At 47.1% G+C, this 15,656-nt stretch overlaps 1 protein-coding gene across 2 annotated transcripts in view; it reads left to right on the top strand.

The window, feature by feature from the left end:
- Nucleotides 1-15,656, top strand: part of PID1 (phosphotyrosine interaction domain containing 1) — a 91,235-nt gene that overhangs the window by 255 nt on the left and 75,324 nt on the right. The window lies entirely within an intron of this gene.

A 15,656-nucleotide genomic window follows, 5' to 3' on the forward strand; every position in this document is an offset into this window, starting at 1 on the left:
CAACTTCTCCCCCCGCCTCCGCGGAGGGGGGCGGCACGGGACGCACGCACGGACACACGGGCGGTGCCGGGGGAGGGAGGCGCTGCCCCGGCCGCGTCCGGCTGCCGCTGCCCGGCGGGGTTCGGTGCCGGCCCCGGGCGGCGGCGCGGCGCGGGAAGCGCTGTTTTAGGGGCTTCTCCCCCGCACCCCTCAGGTGAGGGGGAGCCCGGCCGGCCCGGCCGCCCCCGACCCGCGGTGCGGAGCGGGGCGCGGGGGTCCCAGCTCCGCGGAGCCGGGCGGCAGCGCCCGGGCGGGGCGGGGGGCGCGGGGCCGGGGTCCCTCCGCCGGCCGCCCGCAGCCTCTCGCGGCGGGGCGGGCGCCGCCAGCTCTGCCTCCGCGGCTTTGCATGTATGTTTTTATGCATATTTCATATTCCGGGTGAAATCTGAGACAGGCAGGGAGCAAGATGCAATAAAACTCACTTGTAGTGCCCCTCTGTCGATTTCACATAGTTTTCCAGAGCAAGTGTCTAGTGCGAGAGACTGGGACGTTTTAAATAGAGAATCAGTGGTGGTAGCAGATGACAAGAGGCGTTACTACTTGCTTTTGCAATTCACATTGAGAGCTTGCTTTGATATCGTCAAGCAGAAAATTCAGCAGTTTGATTTGAGTTGATAGTAAAGCCCAGCCGAGCAGAGCCATGGGCTTTAATCTGCACCAGCCAGTAACAGGAATAATCCCTGTGTTTAAAAAGCCATACTTTTCTCTACGAGAAACTTCATTTTTCATGGATAGGAGCGATGTACCACATCCATAGTTTATGGATTCCAGGGTAAAAACTATGTGAGCGCGTTATTATTTATTTGTTTCCCCATGTTAGCCAGAAACCTCTCTACTAAGGAGTTACGATCTTGCGCCGGGGGAGGAAGGGGGGGCTGCAGGGGAACGACCTGAGGAGGCTGCACCCAGCTTTGGGGGGCAAAGGAGAAAGTGAGGGGGGGAGGAAGGAAGGGAAAAGCTGAGGTTAGTAGTGCTATGCTGGTCTGTATCGTACGGACTGGCTATGTGCCCTCTTTGTGGAATTGGGAGATGAATAAGATACTAATATTGCAAATATCTGATGCAGCCTACAAGAGCACGCAAAGCTAAAGAGAACCAGGTGCATATGTTTTGCAGAATTAAGCTGTGAGTAACCTTATTTAGCTGCCTCATGTATCCCATGTGCTGGTAGGGGTCTTGCCTTAGGGAGGGGGTGGGAAAGGCTGTGGGAAGCCGGGGATGCTTGCTGAGCCTCTCACTTACTTACTGCAGCACGATACAGGCCTGTAGCAAGGGGAGCCTGCGCTGCTCCCAGCTGCTGGAGGGGAGCCACAAGCACCAAAGTTCTCAGCAGTGGCCACTGGCTTTGTGCAACCTAGTGTTGGTTGCCTCTAGCTGGAGGCTCCAGGTATCCCGAGCCTCCCACAGTGCTGAGTGCCTCTAAAAGCAGTTCCTGCCAACAGGAGTTTCTGGGGAAGTACGTGAACGGCTGTAGGTGCTCTTAAAAAAACAAGCCAGAGGGATCCAGAATTGCAGAATTCAACGATGCTTTGGACTTGTACCAGCTCTTAAAATGGGGAGAAGGGGAAAGCCTTGGGGAAGTCACAAGGAGCCTGTAATAATTCTGGGTTCGCACAAGAGGTTAAATAATGTGGTGAGCAGTGGACAAAACGAATGCAGTGAGTGCAAGGATGCTGGGAATAACTAGGATGTGATCTTACTCCATATACACATGAGCCAGAGTTGCATTGGCGATATTTTAATATGCCCAACCCCTTTGACATTTTTTTTTTCCATAAAAGCTTTGAAACTTGGTCATTTCAAGTAGCCTGATCTACCTTTCTGTCTCCAAGAACCACATGTAGTGCGTCGCCAGCCTGGCCAGAGCTGCTGGCAGCGCTGCCCAGCCCCCTCGGGGAGAGCTTGTGCAAGGCAGTAAGTGCATGTTTTTTCCCTTCTTTCTTCCCCTCAACATCTTGATTCAGTTTCAGGTGTCCCATTTTGCTGTTGTTGTTCCCTCTGCCAGGGTCCCTCTCTCCTGGCTTCCAGCTGCTGTGAAACAAATATTGGCGCCATCGGGGTGTTGAAGGGAGACCCTCTGCTTGTCTGTGGTGTCACAAGTGCTCAGCCTGGCTGGCAAGCACGTGTTGGGGGGGTGCTGGGCTTGGGTTTGTGGTTGTAGCAGGGGGGTATTTGGTCACTGGTTAAAGTAGATGACGTCTTATGGTCTCCATTCACAAATTCTGTGATAACAGGTTATACCAAGTTGCTACTGTAGGTTATTTGGGGGATGTATAATGGCAGGTCCAGCCCTGTCTTCTATAGGTTTTCCTTGGAGCTGATGTATGTGTGCAGGCAGTGTGGAGCTGGCACAGCTGTCTTGACATTTTAATGTGTAAGTTGTATGTGGTTTAATTTTGACCCGGATGTGTCCTGCATTAATATCCATCTGTGGCGAACTGCAGGTCTGTTGTTGGTCCATCTTGTAGCTCTGTGCTAAGTAAAATGGTAGAGAAAATATTTTCATCTTTCAGAATATTTCTTTTGGCCTGGTTCAGTAAGGGAAAGTATGAACTGACTTTGGAAGTGGATGCCTGTTTGTATGGGTCAGTTCTGCCCTCGTTGGTAAGGCAAACTGTGTATGTTTAACTTAAATGATAGCGAGCATCACAGCATGAAGACAAGGTGTGCAATGATGATCTATTGTTTGTGGATCTTCTTTCCCAGTCCCATGCAGTGTATGACAAGGCTGCATGTTCCTGGTCTGTGGCCGCTTGTGTAAAATCTGCTTTTGTTCCAAATGTGCTCAGTCCTGTCAAGTTTCACAGTTTGTGCTGAAATTTTTGGCATTGACTAGATGGGTACAATTCCAGTAGTGAGGTCAGCAGCAGAGCTCATGGGTATGCAATAGCAATGAAGTGTCATCAGCAGCTGGGTTACAAATATGTGGTGAGCTGGGGCATGAGCTGGACTTGTCCCCACTGCTGTCGTGGCCACTTGCTGCTGAAAGCTTCATTTGCTACTGAGATGGTCCCTTCCTGGGGCTTTTGTTTCTGGCTTTGCTGGAATAAGTCATGATTACTTGTTTTTTGGGTGGTGGGGTTTTTTTTTTTATTATTTTGTTTTGGTCACTCTGTTCTCCACTCCACTTCTCTCTGATGGAAGCTTTTCCTGTTATCCTGCTGCTTAATGAAGAAGCCCCACTGTTTCTGGAAGATATGTTGAAATGAATTACATGGATTAGAAGAGTAAGCTAGAAAAACATAAATGTCCAGGTTTCTGGAATTTCCTTGAAAATATAATACAGTGAAGCCAGCTTTTTCTTCTGCGGTTCCTTTCCTTTCCCCTTTTGTGATTCTTTCACCTATAACAACATCGCAGTTACGTGCATTTTCTACAAAGTTAGTGGGACAGTCAGTTACATGGGAAACCGCACAGCTGGGATGTTGCAGGAATATACCATAGGGATCAGCAAGTCTCTGGTGTAGTGCTCAAGAAGATTATGATTTTGCAGGTGATACAGGCAATAGCATTATTCACACAATATAAAAGAGACGATCTGGGACTGTGTCTTTTTTGAAGACTTCCCCCCCCCCCCCTTAATTCCTGTGGCAGCATTCCTGGTTTGTGTTCTGTAAAATGTGGGTGGACGTACTGCACATGTGCATGCCTCCATGCCTCCTCTGCTGGAGCAGCGACTTGAGGGTGGGGGGGGTGGGGGTGGCTTCAGGTATTTAAGGGTTGTTCTCCCTGCTGGGAGTGCTGAGGCTCCAGCGCAGGGTTTGCTGTACCTTCTGGGTATGGTTTTCATTGCTGCGTTTGCAGCAGACCTTATTGACGGTTATAAGCAGTGCGCTCTTATTTTTGGCTTGACGTTTGTGGCAGCAGCACTAGTTGAAACAATGCCGAAAATTTTCTGAAATCTTTCTTTAAAATTATTTCCAAATGTACCCTCTGTGCCTGGTTTGGGACATGGAGGGTTGGGAGCCCCTGGCGGCACAGCTGGGATGTTGGAGCCGCAGGCTTCAGCGATGCTCCCATGAGGACTCTGAAGTGGTTTTTGAAAACAAGCAAGGTCTTGGTGCAGTTTTGTATGCCTGTCGGAGAGATGACTGCTATTTGCTTTGAAACCTGAATTTTCCTGGAAGCTTGATGCCAGACATTGTTTCTAGATAATAAATCCCAGTGGGTGCATACTTTCCGTGGTCATGCTGTTTATAAGACCTGTTTATAAGTGTTCCTGCTTCTCATAACACGTGTAGGTAATAGGGATTGCCATGTCCAAATCCATTTTCCCCTGGAGTGGGAGCCACAGCAGTGCTGGTGCTGCCCAGCCTCGTGCTGCAATGCCGGGCGTCCCTGAGCTGAGCTGTGCCCACGAGCCCTGCTTTTGGAGAAGCTCTCGCTTTCCTTCTGCAGGTAGTAGAGTTGGTAGCACCTCATGTGAGTGGGGGTCAGCTAGCAGGGAGCGGACAGGAGGGCCGTGTTGTGGAGCTGGCTCTCATCCTGCATCCTGCTCCTGCCCATGGGTCCAGGTGGGAAAACGCTGCTCTTTCACATGCTTTTCCTGGGCAGGCAGTTGCCTCTGGCTAAGCTGTTGCTCAGTTTCTGCCATCACCCGGGACTGCCCCAAACCGGGAGACCCCCTTGCTTTCTGCTGCCTCCCGGCTTTGGGGCTGGGCATCCTTTGGTGAAGTGGCTTCATGAGGATGTGCAAATGGCCAAGTGTTCACGGTAGGACTTCAATGACTCTGTCTGCTCACCTGGAAATCCAATATTCTTACTGAAACGCACAGTTTTGCACCATTTCTGGGAAAGGATTTAGTAGCAGGTGGCTACGGTGTATTTCTCATACTGCTGGATTTATTTCTTTTATAAAATAGAGTTCCACATCTCTTCTAACGTGCTGTGAAATACTGTGGGGGAGAGCTGTGCGTGGGTGAGATGAGGTGCAGTGAAGCAGGTGATGGAGGGCCCTCCTTTAGTGGGACAAGTTTGATTCCCAGAACCCAGAGGCTTAATTTTGCCATCACGTAACTTGTGCAGCCCCTATGAAGTCCATGGGAAATATGTTTGTGCAAGACTGCTTTACCACAGGCTTTGAGTTGCTGGTGTAATTTACCTCCATGTCATTGAGATACAGTAGTAAAAACACAGCGCAGCTGTTAATGGAAGTGAAAAAAGTGAAAGCAGTGATTCTGGGGGTGTTGCTGCTCACCTTCTGGCCTGCCTGAGAGCACTGCTTTCCGAGGCTTCATAAATACATCGCTTGTTTTGCTGGGATTTGTTAACTGTACCCTCTACCATGTACCCTGAATCTACTGATACTTTCAGACGCTGGGATGGCAGACTCTGTGCTAAATGCACACGTAGTACATGCTTCCACTACCACCTAGTATACGCATCAAATGCCTTTCCCATGTCAGGAACACTGAAACTCTTCACTCAAGAAAAGTCAGCCCTGGGCAGACTTGTGTGTATGTGATGGCTTTGAGGTAGCCATGGGTGCAGTGGTTTTATGACAGATGTTTGCATATGTTCAGATGTGATGAGGTTTTAGGTGCTATTGGTCCCTTAAAAATCAACTTCTCATCTATTATATGTCCAGTGCTCGCATGCATATGTATGTTAAAAAATGCAGTGTAAAGTCAGTTGAAACAACAGTTTTCCAATTTTTAAAAGCAGATGGAAAACCTCCTATTTAAACCAAGTGCAAACAGGTTGTAAGTGTAAAGCACACAAACAGCTGTCTAGGCAGAAACCACTGCGAGACATGTATAGCAGGACTGATACTACTACTGAACTCTGGTTTTGTTAAAGATTATGTCAGAAGGAAAAAGTGAAAAGCATTTGAAATTTAAGCTTGAGTCATGTGAATGCAAATGTCCACGAAGTCTTACAGCCCAGTGTTTTGGCGCTATATAGCTTCAGGATAGCTTTCAAGGCATCAGGTTTTGCACTAGTTTGCTACTATGAGTTTACAGCAGTCAGGGATCTTTAAAACAAAGCTCTGTGATTCCAGCAAGCTCATCTGGCACCACTTAGCTTGGGCAGTTCCTTTTTTCTACGTTACTTATTCTTTGTAGAAAATGAATGGCTCTGGAAAAATGCTAATTTTGGGAAGCATTCTATGACCAAAAGAAAATCAAAATCAGTGACTGCCTTGTGGAAAGCCCCCTGGGAAATGATTTTAAGGGTTCTTTTATAGTGTACTACTAGTTTCTGTTTATGAAGCTGACAGCCTGTTTGATGACCAAGAAAAATAATAAAAAAAAATAAAGCAGTGATTTCCTTGAAGGAAGACAAACTGAAGTGTTCAGTCTAAGTAGTTCAGAATTTTTAACTACCTCTTTCTTATTTTCTCTTTGTCCCTGGTGGCAGCCAGCAGGACAGTCAGCACTGTAGTGTCCAGAGCCTTACGGTTTCCTTCCAGGCAGGATTGTGTTCACAGCAGATGTGCCTTCAGCTGGGCGGTGGGAGGTGTGCTGTGCTGCTGAGGCTTTGTGCGAGCATCCTCACGCGTAGAGAAGTACGGTGGTGACTTCATTTGCAATTTGGCACTCTGTGTAAGCAAGATGAGAGTCTGACCCAGAGACATGTCATGTGTAGCTGAAAAGTCCCTTTAAGCAATGTTTAGTCCTTGCCTTTTTTTATCCCCCGTGGTGCTTTCATGTATAATAATTCAACTTATTTGCACTTCAAATAATAACTGGAAAAGTTACAGGTGACAGTAGTGTTAAGTCTTCTGGGCTGTTTCAGAATATGTGTGCCAGAACTCTTTGACCAAAGATTTTACATGTGGGTGATTGTAACTGTGTCAAAGACCTAACAGGGCTTTTCGTAATGTGTTTTTCCTGATGAAGTACTGGAAATCTGGAGTAGCAAATATAGATCTTTGATGCATAGAATCTTAAGGGAAAAAAATTTGTTTATTGCTGATACTCTTTTAATGATGGTGCTTCAACAGGATTAGACTCAGCCTCATCATGATTAGGTTGATCTCGTTGCACTGACCCTTACCTTAGCAGTTCGGTGATGGCTTCTGAAGCGTTGGTCCTTCTGAAGAACCTCCATGCCTGTTTTCATCAGGAGCATTTAAACAGTAACCACTTTTCTGACAAAATAATTATCAGTGGTAATAATTCCAACGTCGATTTTAAAATGTAAAAATTTTACCATCCCAGCTGTCTGCCTCTGTCCCCTCAGAGGCTTCCCCTGCTCTGTCACACTGAATGCTTCAAGGGGAGGGGGTGGGAGGTCTGGAGTGGGTCAGGGGCCTTTTTGGGGCCATTTCACTCCCTCTCACAGCTTAATGGCTGGTGATGCTTCCAGGCTATGTTAACCGCTACATTTCGGACCTGAGTTTCTAGTGATGAGTGTTCCTGATGGAGCGGTGCTGTGGGTGCCATGCTGCTCGGTTGGGCTCCCCGCGCTGCAGCGCTGGCGGTGGGCGCCCTTGCACTGTACCCCTGCGTGGTGTTGGCTCTGTGTCATGCCAGGCAATTTTCAAATGCCTCCTCCTGTGAAAACATTTTCTCCAGATATATTTGATGGGAACTGCCAAGAAGCTGAACGCAGATAGAAAGTTAATTAAGTGTCCTGAAGCTCAGATCTGTGGCCACCTCTTTCTTCCCATGCCAGGCTCCCTCTTGGATTTGAGAGATGGTTATTCCATACATTTGTGTGAAGCTTTCGGAATGACCTTAGAGTAAGTTTCCAAGTATTCAGAGCCTCTGCTAAGGGCCAGGCTTTTCCAGAGAGCATTTTACCTGGTAGACTCAGCTCTTCTGAAAACTTGTCCGCTCATTCAGTGTCTGGAGAGAAATGATGTTCAGAGTGGTCCCACTGGTGGAGTGGCTACCCTGAAGATCTCACAGTGGCACCTGGTCCAAGGTCCACTGGGGTCAGTACCAACCTTGTGCCTGACTGGATTGTAGAGCAGGGCAGTAATCCTGCCCCTGGGGCTGTTACAGATGATCCAGAAAGTTTGTATAGTCTCATTTAAAACAAACATTTCTGCATGCTGTGGAGCTTCTTCCTGAGAGTGTCTGCTGGCTGGAAGCCAGGACAGAGGAGTTTGGGGTCTGCAGGGGACCAAGGGCACTGGACCGCTGTGGCGATGGGGGCAACATCAAATACATCATCCCAGCCTGCAAGTTTCTGGCTCTCCGTTCCCTCCCTGAGCCTGGGTGTTGAGAGACAGGGGGACAGCGGGACGCAGCGTTTCCTCTCTGAATAGCTGCAGGGGGAGGCTCTCCAGAGCGATTCTCAGCTGCTCTGCAACTTCCCTGTAGCTGGAGACCGGGTTTTCCTGCTGTCAGGATTAAACTGTGCTTTCTGAGCCGATGATGATGATACTGACCTGAAAATGGTCTAGTTTCTTGGGGAGGGAAATTACCCCTCCCTCCAGTCCTTCTGGTTAAAAAAACCAGGTAAACAACATTTCTGTTGTTATTCATCAGAACTGTCCAGTGAAATTAATATGCTGAACTTGGATTTTAAATATGTTAAAAAAAATTGTCGTCAGTTTTCTAGTATTTCCTTTTGCTGGGGAGAGGAACACTGCAAGAAGAGTTGTGTCATGGTGGGCTGCTTCTTCTGGCTCCAGCTTGGAGCTGCAGAGCACAAAGGCAAACAGCAAAATTGTTAGAAAAAAATGTCAGATTTCAAAAAGAGGGTTTTAATCTCTTTTCCTTTCATTTGAGACTATTTATTTAACAGAACCTTTTGCCCATTTTTAGCTCTTCCATCTGGAATTTATTATTTTTTTCTGGTTTTTGACCAGAAAAGTACTTTTTGGAACGCAGGCAAACACCAAGCTGCAGCTCCCTGAGCTGCCTGGGTGTCAGGCAATAGCGTGTATCCCTGCCTTGGCACTCGCACAGTGCATCAGCGGAAAATGGCAGTGAATTTCTTATATCTTTCACAAAATTACGAAGTTAAGCATCTTTAAATTTTTTCCCTAGTCCACGGGAATTTTCTGTGCCTGACTCTAAGTTTGAATCAGAAAGTGTAGAATCTTGAATCTTGTCCCAGTGCTTTAAAGAAGGAGCCTGTACAGCACAGATCTGCACAGGCTTCAGTTTTCACAGCTGTGGTCTGTTGTTTGGATTAGAATCAGAAGGAAAGATATTTTGAAAATTTTACATCGGTCCTCTCGATAGTTTGGCTGAAAGGGCCTATTGAGCTTGGTACCGCGTGTTTGAGAAAATCCTGATAGTAAAGACAGCTTTGGTGCCTCGTGCTGAAATGAACTGCTGGAGGGATGTGCAGTGATGCTGGGGAGTGCTGCGTGATTAACTTTTCTGGTAGGCACCAAAGAGTGAACCCAGCAATGACTCTCAAGACACCCGAAGGCTGGTGATGCTCCAGCCAAGGACGAGGCTCAGGGGTCGGCAAGGGCTCTGAGCCTGCCCCCAGCCGGCTGGGCTGCCCCCAGGAGCTGTGGGTTTGTGACCCTGCTTCCCCGCCCCGGGCTTTGGGGCACTGCCACCAACAAAGCTGCCGGCTGGGACATGTGGTCAGATGATGGGGGAAGTGGAGGCCTCTCTCTCACATTCTTGTTGGTGAAGCATCAGTGCCAAGGTCTGCAGGAGGGACGTTAGCTTCTGCGGGACTGGACAGTTTGCTTTGATAAATGTGTGTTAAATCTCTCAGCTTTAAGAGTGCAGCCTTATCTCTGCATGTACAGATATGCTTTCGAATCTATTAACTTTTATCTTACCATTTGAGATGGCGATGTAACTCTTCAGTGGTTTGTAAGGAATGTTAGGAAGCATTTGTTTGTGAGTGATGGGTTTGTTTTGATCTAGTGTTTAGAGGCTCTTTTTTTTATCAAAACGCCTGAAGCTTGGTGCTAGGATGTGTAACATTTTCAGAGGGCAGTGTTTTAAGCTTGTACCTCTAAAATACAGAGCTGCTATAGAAGGGAGAGTTGTGCAGTTTGAAGTGTTACAGGAACCCAGATGGGTTCTACTGTTGCCTTTTGTCACAGATTGGTGTTGCAATATTCAGTTCTTTCTTATAGCTTTGGGGTCGTGTGTGCCTCCCCGTCACAATCCTGCAGCTTCTGGCTCAGTAACAGGGCTCACGCTTCCAAGGACTTACCCTGCTGCAAAGACTTGGGGTTTTGTTTTCCTCGACAGGTGTCATGGATGGAGTTCAGATCATTTCCTTGTGGGTGTCCAGTGGGGGCTGGGGCTGCCTGGTGTAGGAAATAGCCCCATCAGAAATACTGGGCTGGCTGCAGGGTCTGCAGAGGTGAAGGGCAATCGTTCTGTGCATCACAGCAAGCCTGGAACCAGTCGCTAAATGAACGAGGTGACTGCCTTTCATAATCAAGGGTGATGAAAGGCCCTGGCATTTCACTTCCACCCCATCTCCTGGGGGTGCTGGTCGGCAGCTGCTGAACGTAAGCCATCAGTGTGCCCAGGTGGCCAAGAGCATCTTGGCTTGTATTCAAAACAGTGTGGCCAGCAGGACCAGGGCAGTGACTGTCCCCCTGCACTGGGCACTGGTGAGGCCGCACCTCGAATCCTGGGTTCGGTTCTGGGCCCCTCGCTGCAGGAGGGACGTAGAGGGGCTGGAGCGTGTCCAGAGACGGGCAGCGGGGATGGGGAAGGGGCTGGAGCACAAGTCTGATGGGGAGCGGCTGAGGGAACTGGGGGGGTTAGTGTGGAGAGGAGGGGGCTCAGGGGGGACCTTGTTGCTCTCTACACCTACCTGACAGGGGCTGTAGCGAGGCGGGGGTCGGTCTCTTCTCCCAGATAACAAGCGACAGGGCAAGAGGAAATGGCCTCGAGTTGTGCCAGGGGAGGTTTAGGTTGGGTATGAGGAAAAATTTCTGCACTGAAAGGGTGAAGCACTGGAACAGGCTGCCCAGGGAGGTGGTTGAATCACCATTCCTGGAGGTTTAAAAAATGCATAGATGTGTTTAGGGACACGGTTTAGTGACAGACTTGGCAGTCCTGAGCTAACAGTTGGACTTGATGACCTCAAAGGTCTTTTGCAACCTAAATGATTCTGTGTTTCAGGACAATTAAAAATATTCACTGGAGTTCTAGTTAGTCCCTGTTTAATTGTTCCTTTCCTGAAGCCACTCTCCCACATCCTTGTCCCGTTTAAAATGCTGACAAGTTTCAGGCTTCAGAAGTGGTGGAGCTCATCTCTCCTAAGGAAAGTTGTATTTGAAGAGATTGTGAGCTACAGGAGCTAGCAGACATGAGTTATGGCAAGATCTTCACCTGGAAACAGATGTTCCAGAGCTGCAGCTTGGAGCTGTCAGCCCCGTGGTTGAACAAACTCCCACTGGTTTTCTGAGCTTGGGACTGGGCTCCAGTGGGTCAGAGCAGGGGACCAGCTGTGTGGGGCAGAGAGGTCTGTGTAGGTGAAGGTGTCTGGGGATGTTTGTCAGAAAGGCAGAATCAAAGGAGGCTTTGGACTAATGTAAAATGCTTTGTAGAGATACAGATCTGCTGGGGCAGGAGGAGCAGGTCGGCAGCTGGGGTCCAGAAGGGTCCATGAGCGGCCTGGGGTCAGGCATGGCCCGGGAACCCTGTCTGCAAAAACCTTGCACTGAAACAGCTCACTTCTCCTTGGTTTAAATTATTTTCAGAGGACATTTATTATTTTTTTTTCAGGTTAGGATTTTTATTTCTCAACATCAGAAGTTATTCATGCTGCTTACGCGATGTTAGTGAAACAGCCGCGTGCAGTGGGCAGCGTTGGCCAGGGGAATGCCCATCCCTTGTGTGTTGTGAAGCTTATGGTGCTGGTTCTGGAGTTCTGTAACAGCCTGAGCTCTTGTTCCTCTGTTATGGTCTGAGGGTGTCCGTACGTGGACGTGGAGCTTTCCAAGATAAGCAAAGTGAATGTGGTTTGGCATTTAAATCACTGATGTATCAAGCCAGAGAATTTCAGAAGCCATTAATGTCTAAAGAGATGTCATTTTGTTCACTTGGGGATAAACTTTGCCCCTGTTAATATGTGCGTCTTTTTTTTGGTCCAAATTCAGATCTTGAGAACATTGCCATAAATCTCAGTGCCATTGCTAATGCCAGCGGCATTACTGTGTGTTTCTTTTACCCTGATTGAGAAGAAACGTCATGTGTTTTCAAGAGTCCAAATTCTACCTGTTTTTTTTCATCCTTTTTTTTTTTTTTTTTTTTTTTAAGAGTAGATATATGTGACAAGATTTAATGTCTGAGAGTGCTGAACTGAATGTTTGTGTATGACTCTTTTTGGAAAGCATGTGTGACTGAAGTCATTCCGGACCGGTTCCTGATGCTGTTTGGATAAGGGGCTGCTACGTATCTGACCAAGGAACGCCTGTGTCAGACTGTGAGCTCACCCCCCCTTTGCTTTGCGGGGGGTGGGGGTGGGGGGGAACTGCTTTACAAAATATTTATGGCACGTTAATACGCCTCCCAGTCGTGTGGTTCCTGCCCTGTGCGCAGGGATGTGGCTGTCCCAGTGGCTGGGAGCAGCACTGGCTGCAGCCTGCCGCCCCTCTTCAGAGCTTCAGCAAATATTTGTGTTTTTCAGCTGAAAACTGTATTTCTTACTTGTGAATCTAGTGTGTTTCTGAGGCCTTTTCTTGTTTTCACATTTTCGGGTGAAAACTTCATGTATTTGTTTCTTCAAAGGGTTTAAAATGCCCACTCTGCTTTTTATTTTATTCAGCATTTCTCAGGAACAAAAAAAGTGTTCCTTCCAGCAGCTGTTCTTACAGGGCTAAAGTTAGAGAGCAGTCTGCCTCATCCTGGGAAAAAAACATTGTTACCAGCATTCTCTTAGTCTCAAATCCATGTGTGGGACAACAGGAAAGTGCAGTCCTATTCTTCCCCCTTACACTAAAATATGTCTGGTGATTTGAATTTTTTTTTTTTTTTTTTCCAGATTTTTAAACAGCTTTCTGTGAGGTTTTTACATCTGGTCTCCTTGCTGAGCTTTCCCACTTGGTAGAAGCCTGCATAAAATCAGACTGAAGCATTTGCTTTAAAATGGCATAGTCCTTACGGTGCCACACCAGTGCCTCTCGTGACTTCCCACGTTGGTAGCAGAGTGATGCTGTGAGCTTGAAGGGTCATTATCACGAAGTTAGTTACTGTTAATCATGGCACCTGTGCTGCAGAGCCGCCAAGGCACAGTGGTTATGGCTGTGTAATAGAGTTTCCAGAAGGACAGGCTTTGTAGCATCCCAGTTAGTAGGTGTCAATAGGCAGCAGTACAGCTTTATTTAAGATGGAGTTTTATTAAAGCCCTTTTATTAGGACTGTTTGGCTGAAGGAGCAGGTGAAGGCTCCCTTGGCAGTGCCAGCAGGATCGGCTGGCCAGGGAGGAAGCAGGGCTGTCGGGACTGCACCAGGGCACTGGGCAACTGTTTTGCAATGGGAACAAACTGACACAGCACAGCTTGTCCATCTGTTGGAGGTGTGGAGGAATGACTTTCAAGCATATCATTGCTTCCTTAACGTAATAAGTTTTTCCACTCGGGAAGAGGTGTTTGCAGTGCCAGCAATGCCAAGGTGACACTGTGCAATGGATCTTCTACGCAGTGTGGTGATGTTACCCCGGTGAACAGAGGGTGTGATGCTGTCTGCACCAGAGTAACGCCGCTTGCTTTGCCAGAGTGATTCACAATACTTGGCATCGTTGTCACACGCTTTGGCCCTTCTAATTGTTCCTGTGTATGGGCATGAACAGGGTACAGGAATGCTGAAGTCCAGATTTCCAGCAGAGCAGGGAGTTGGGCTGGCAGCGTGGACTGTCGCAGAGAACTAGGCTGTAATCTTGTGCTTTGTAAAATTCTCATGTATGTGGTGATTTGTACGGGTCCAGCCTTCACAGAAGGCTTTGGAAGAGTTTGGAGGCAGGCGCCTGCCTGAGACTGCTGTGTCACTCAGTGCCTTCAGTTTCTTGCCTGCCTTGATGGATCTGACCAGGAGCTAACGGGCTCCGTAGCGAGAGTTTGTGCTGTAAATGCTGTGTGGTGATTTACTGCTGGGGCTTGTTATCCCATGTGGTGGTTTAATGCACCCTGCGTACAGATCCAAGGTCGACTCTAGGAAATATTTAATGCTGTTCTGCTTTGTACACCTGGAGGTCAAAAGGGGATGTGTTTTTTCTAGCTAATCGTCATCTCTTGCAAACTAATTGTAAGTAAAATAAAGCAAAGAGAAAGCATGTGGAGTCTGGCCAGCACTTAGTAATGTCTGAAGCGACTAGTCCATTGCAGTGTTATTTCTTGGATTGCTTTTACTGAACTTTCTTGGGATTTTGAAGTTTTACCCCATGTAGCTTTTCTTAACTTTCACTGTGTGGTTCTTGTTCTTTGTGTTGGTTTGTTTTTTTTTTTGTTTGTTTTTTGTTTTCTTTCTTTTCCAAGCCAGTGGGTTGATACAATGAATTATAAACAGTGGGTGTGAGACGGCTTAAAAAAAATTAAAAAAAAAATAATGGTGGTTGCTACCAGCACTGTACATTATAGATACTCCACTGGAAGTTAACAGTGAATGGTCTAATAGGTGAGATGCTTACTCACAGGGGTTGTATTTGCAAAGATCTGGAATACATCTTTATTCCTGGGCAGTATTTGGTGCTGGAGGGATGTGTGCTTCTCCTTTGGACCTGGCACAGTATCAGCAGGGCCCTTTGGATGGTGGGGAGGCCGCCCACTTCCCTGCCGTGCGACTGAGCATTTCCTTGTTTTTCTCTCTTGCCTGTTTTGCCCTTTCCTCTCCTCCCAGAGCAGCCAGACCCTGGATGCTGTGTGTCTGTCTGCTGAAACATGGGATGGACAGAGGCTGGGTCCTCACCTGAGGAGCTGAAGAATTACAGTGGGGAGCAAGATGATATCAGTTTTAATGTGCATGTTTTGGTTAATATCTTGTTAACCCTGTATTAACCCCTAGCACCATGTGGTTACTAGTATAAATATTTATTCTTGGTATGTAGCTACAAATATGGGGTAGGATTAATGCTAAATTATTAGTACTCAGTTTAAATAAAATCAGTTTGTCAGACTGCTTCCTTTTGTGTTTTTGGGTTTTTTTTGTTTGTTTGTTTTTTAATTGGCCAGAATATACACAAACAGGTTTCACATGGCCGGGGCCTCCAAAATCTCATTATCTTAATTGTCACCCTTTGACGTTAATAAATGATTTAGCTAGAACATGATTTAGTCACTGGGGAGAAACGGAATCGACTGTTGCAACTATCCTTCCCTTCTAGATGATAATGAGAAACTACAGCCCACAGCTCTTAAAAAATAATAGCTCTGGGTTTAGGACATTATTTTTGATTATTACAATGTCTCAATGCTATTATATTTGTTAATATTTTACTCTGGAATGCCTTCACTTAGAAAAAACTGGAAGGTGCACAAAGGACATCCTTCTGTATCCTTTAATGTTACTCTTCAGCATTTTACAGGCTGCAGATGTGTTGCCAGTGCTCTGCCTCTTCTTTTTTAAAAAAATCATACTGTTTTGTTTCTGTTGACCATTCTTCACTTACCGGAGGAAGTAAGTTGTTTGGACAATGTGTTGGGATTAGCTGTGTATTGAACTACCACAGTAAACAAGTAATTAATTCTCATAAAAATGTACACTGTGCTCTCTGCGTGGATTTTATGGAGT

Source organism: Falco biarmicus, chromosome 13, assembly GCF_023638135.1.
Source record: "Falco biarmicus isolate bFalBia1 chromosome 13, bFalBia1.pri, whole genome shotgun sequence".
NCBI classification, from domain to species: domain Eukaryota; kingdom Metazoa; phylum Chordata; class Aves; order Falconiformes; family Falconidae; genus Falco; species Falco biarmicus.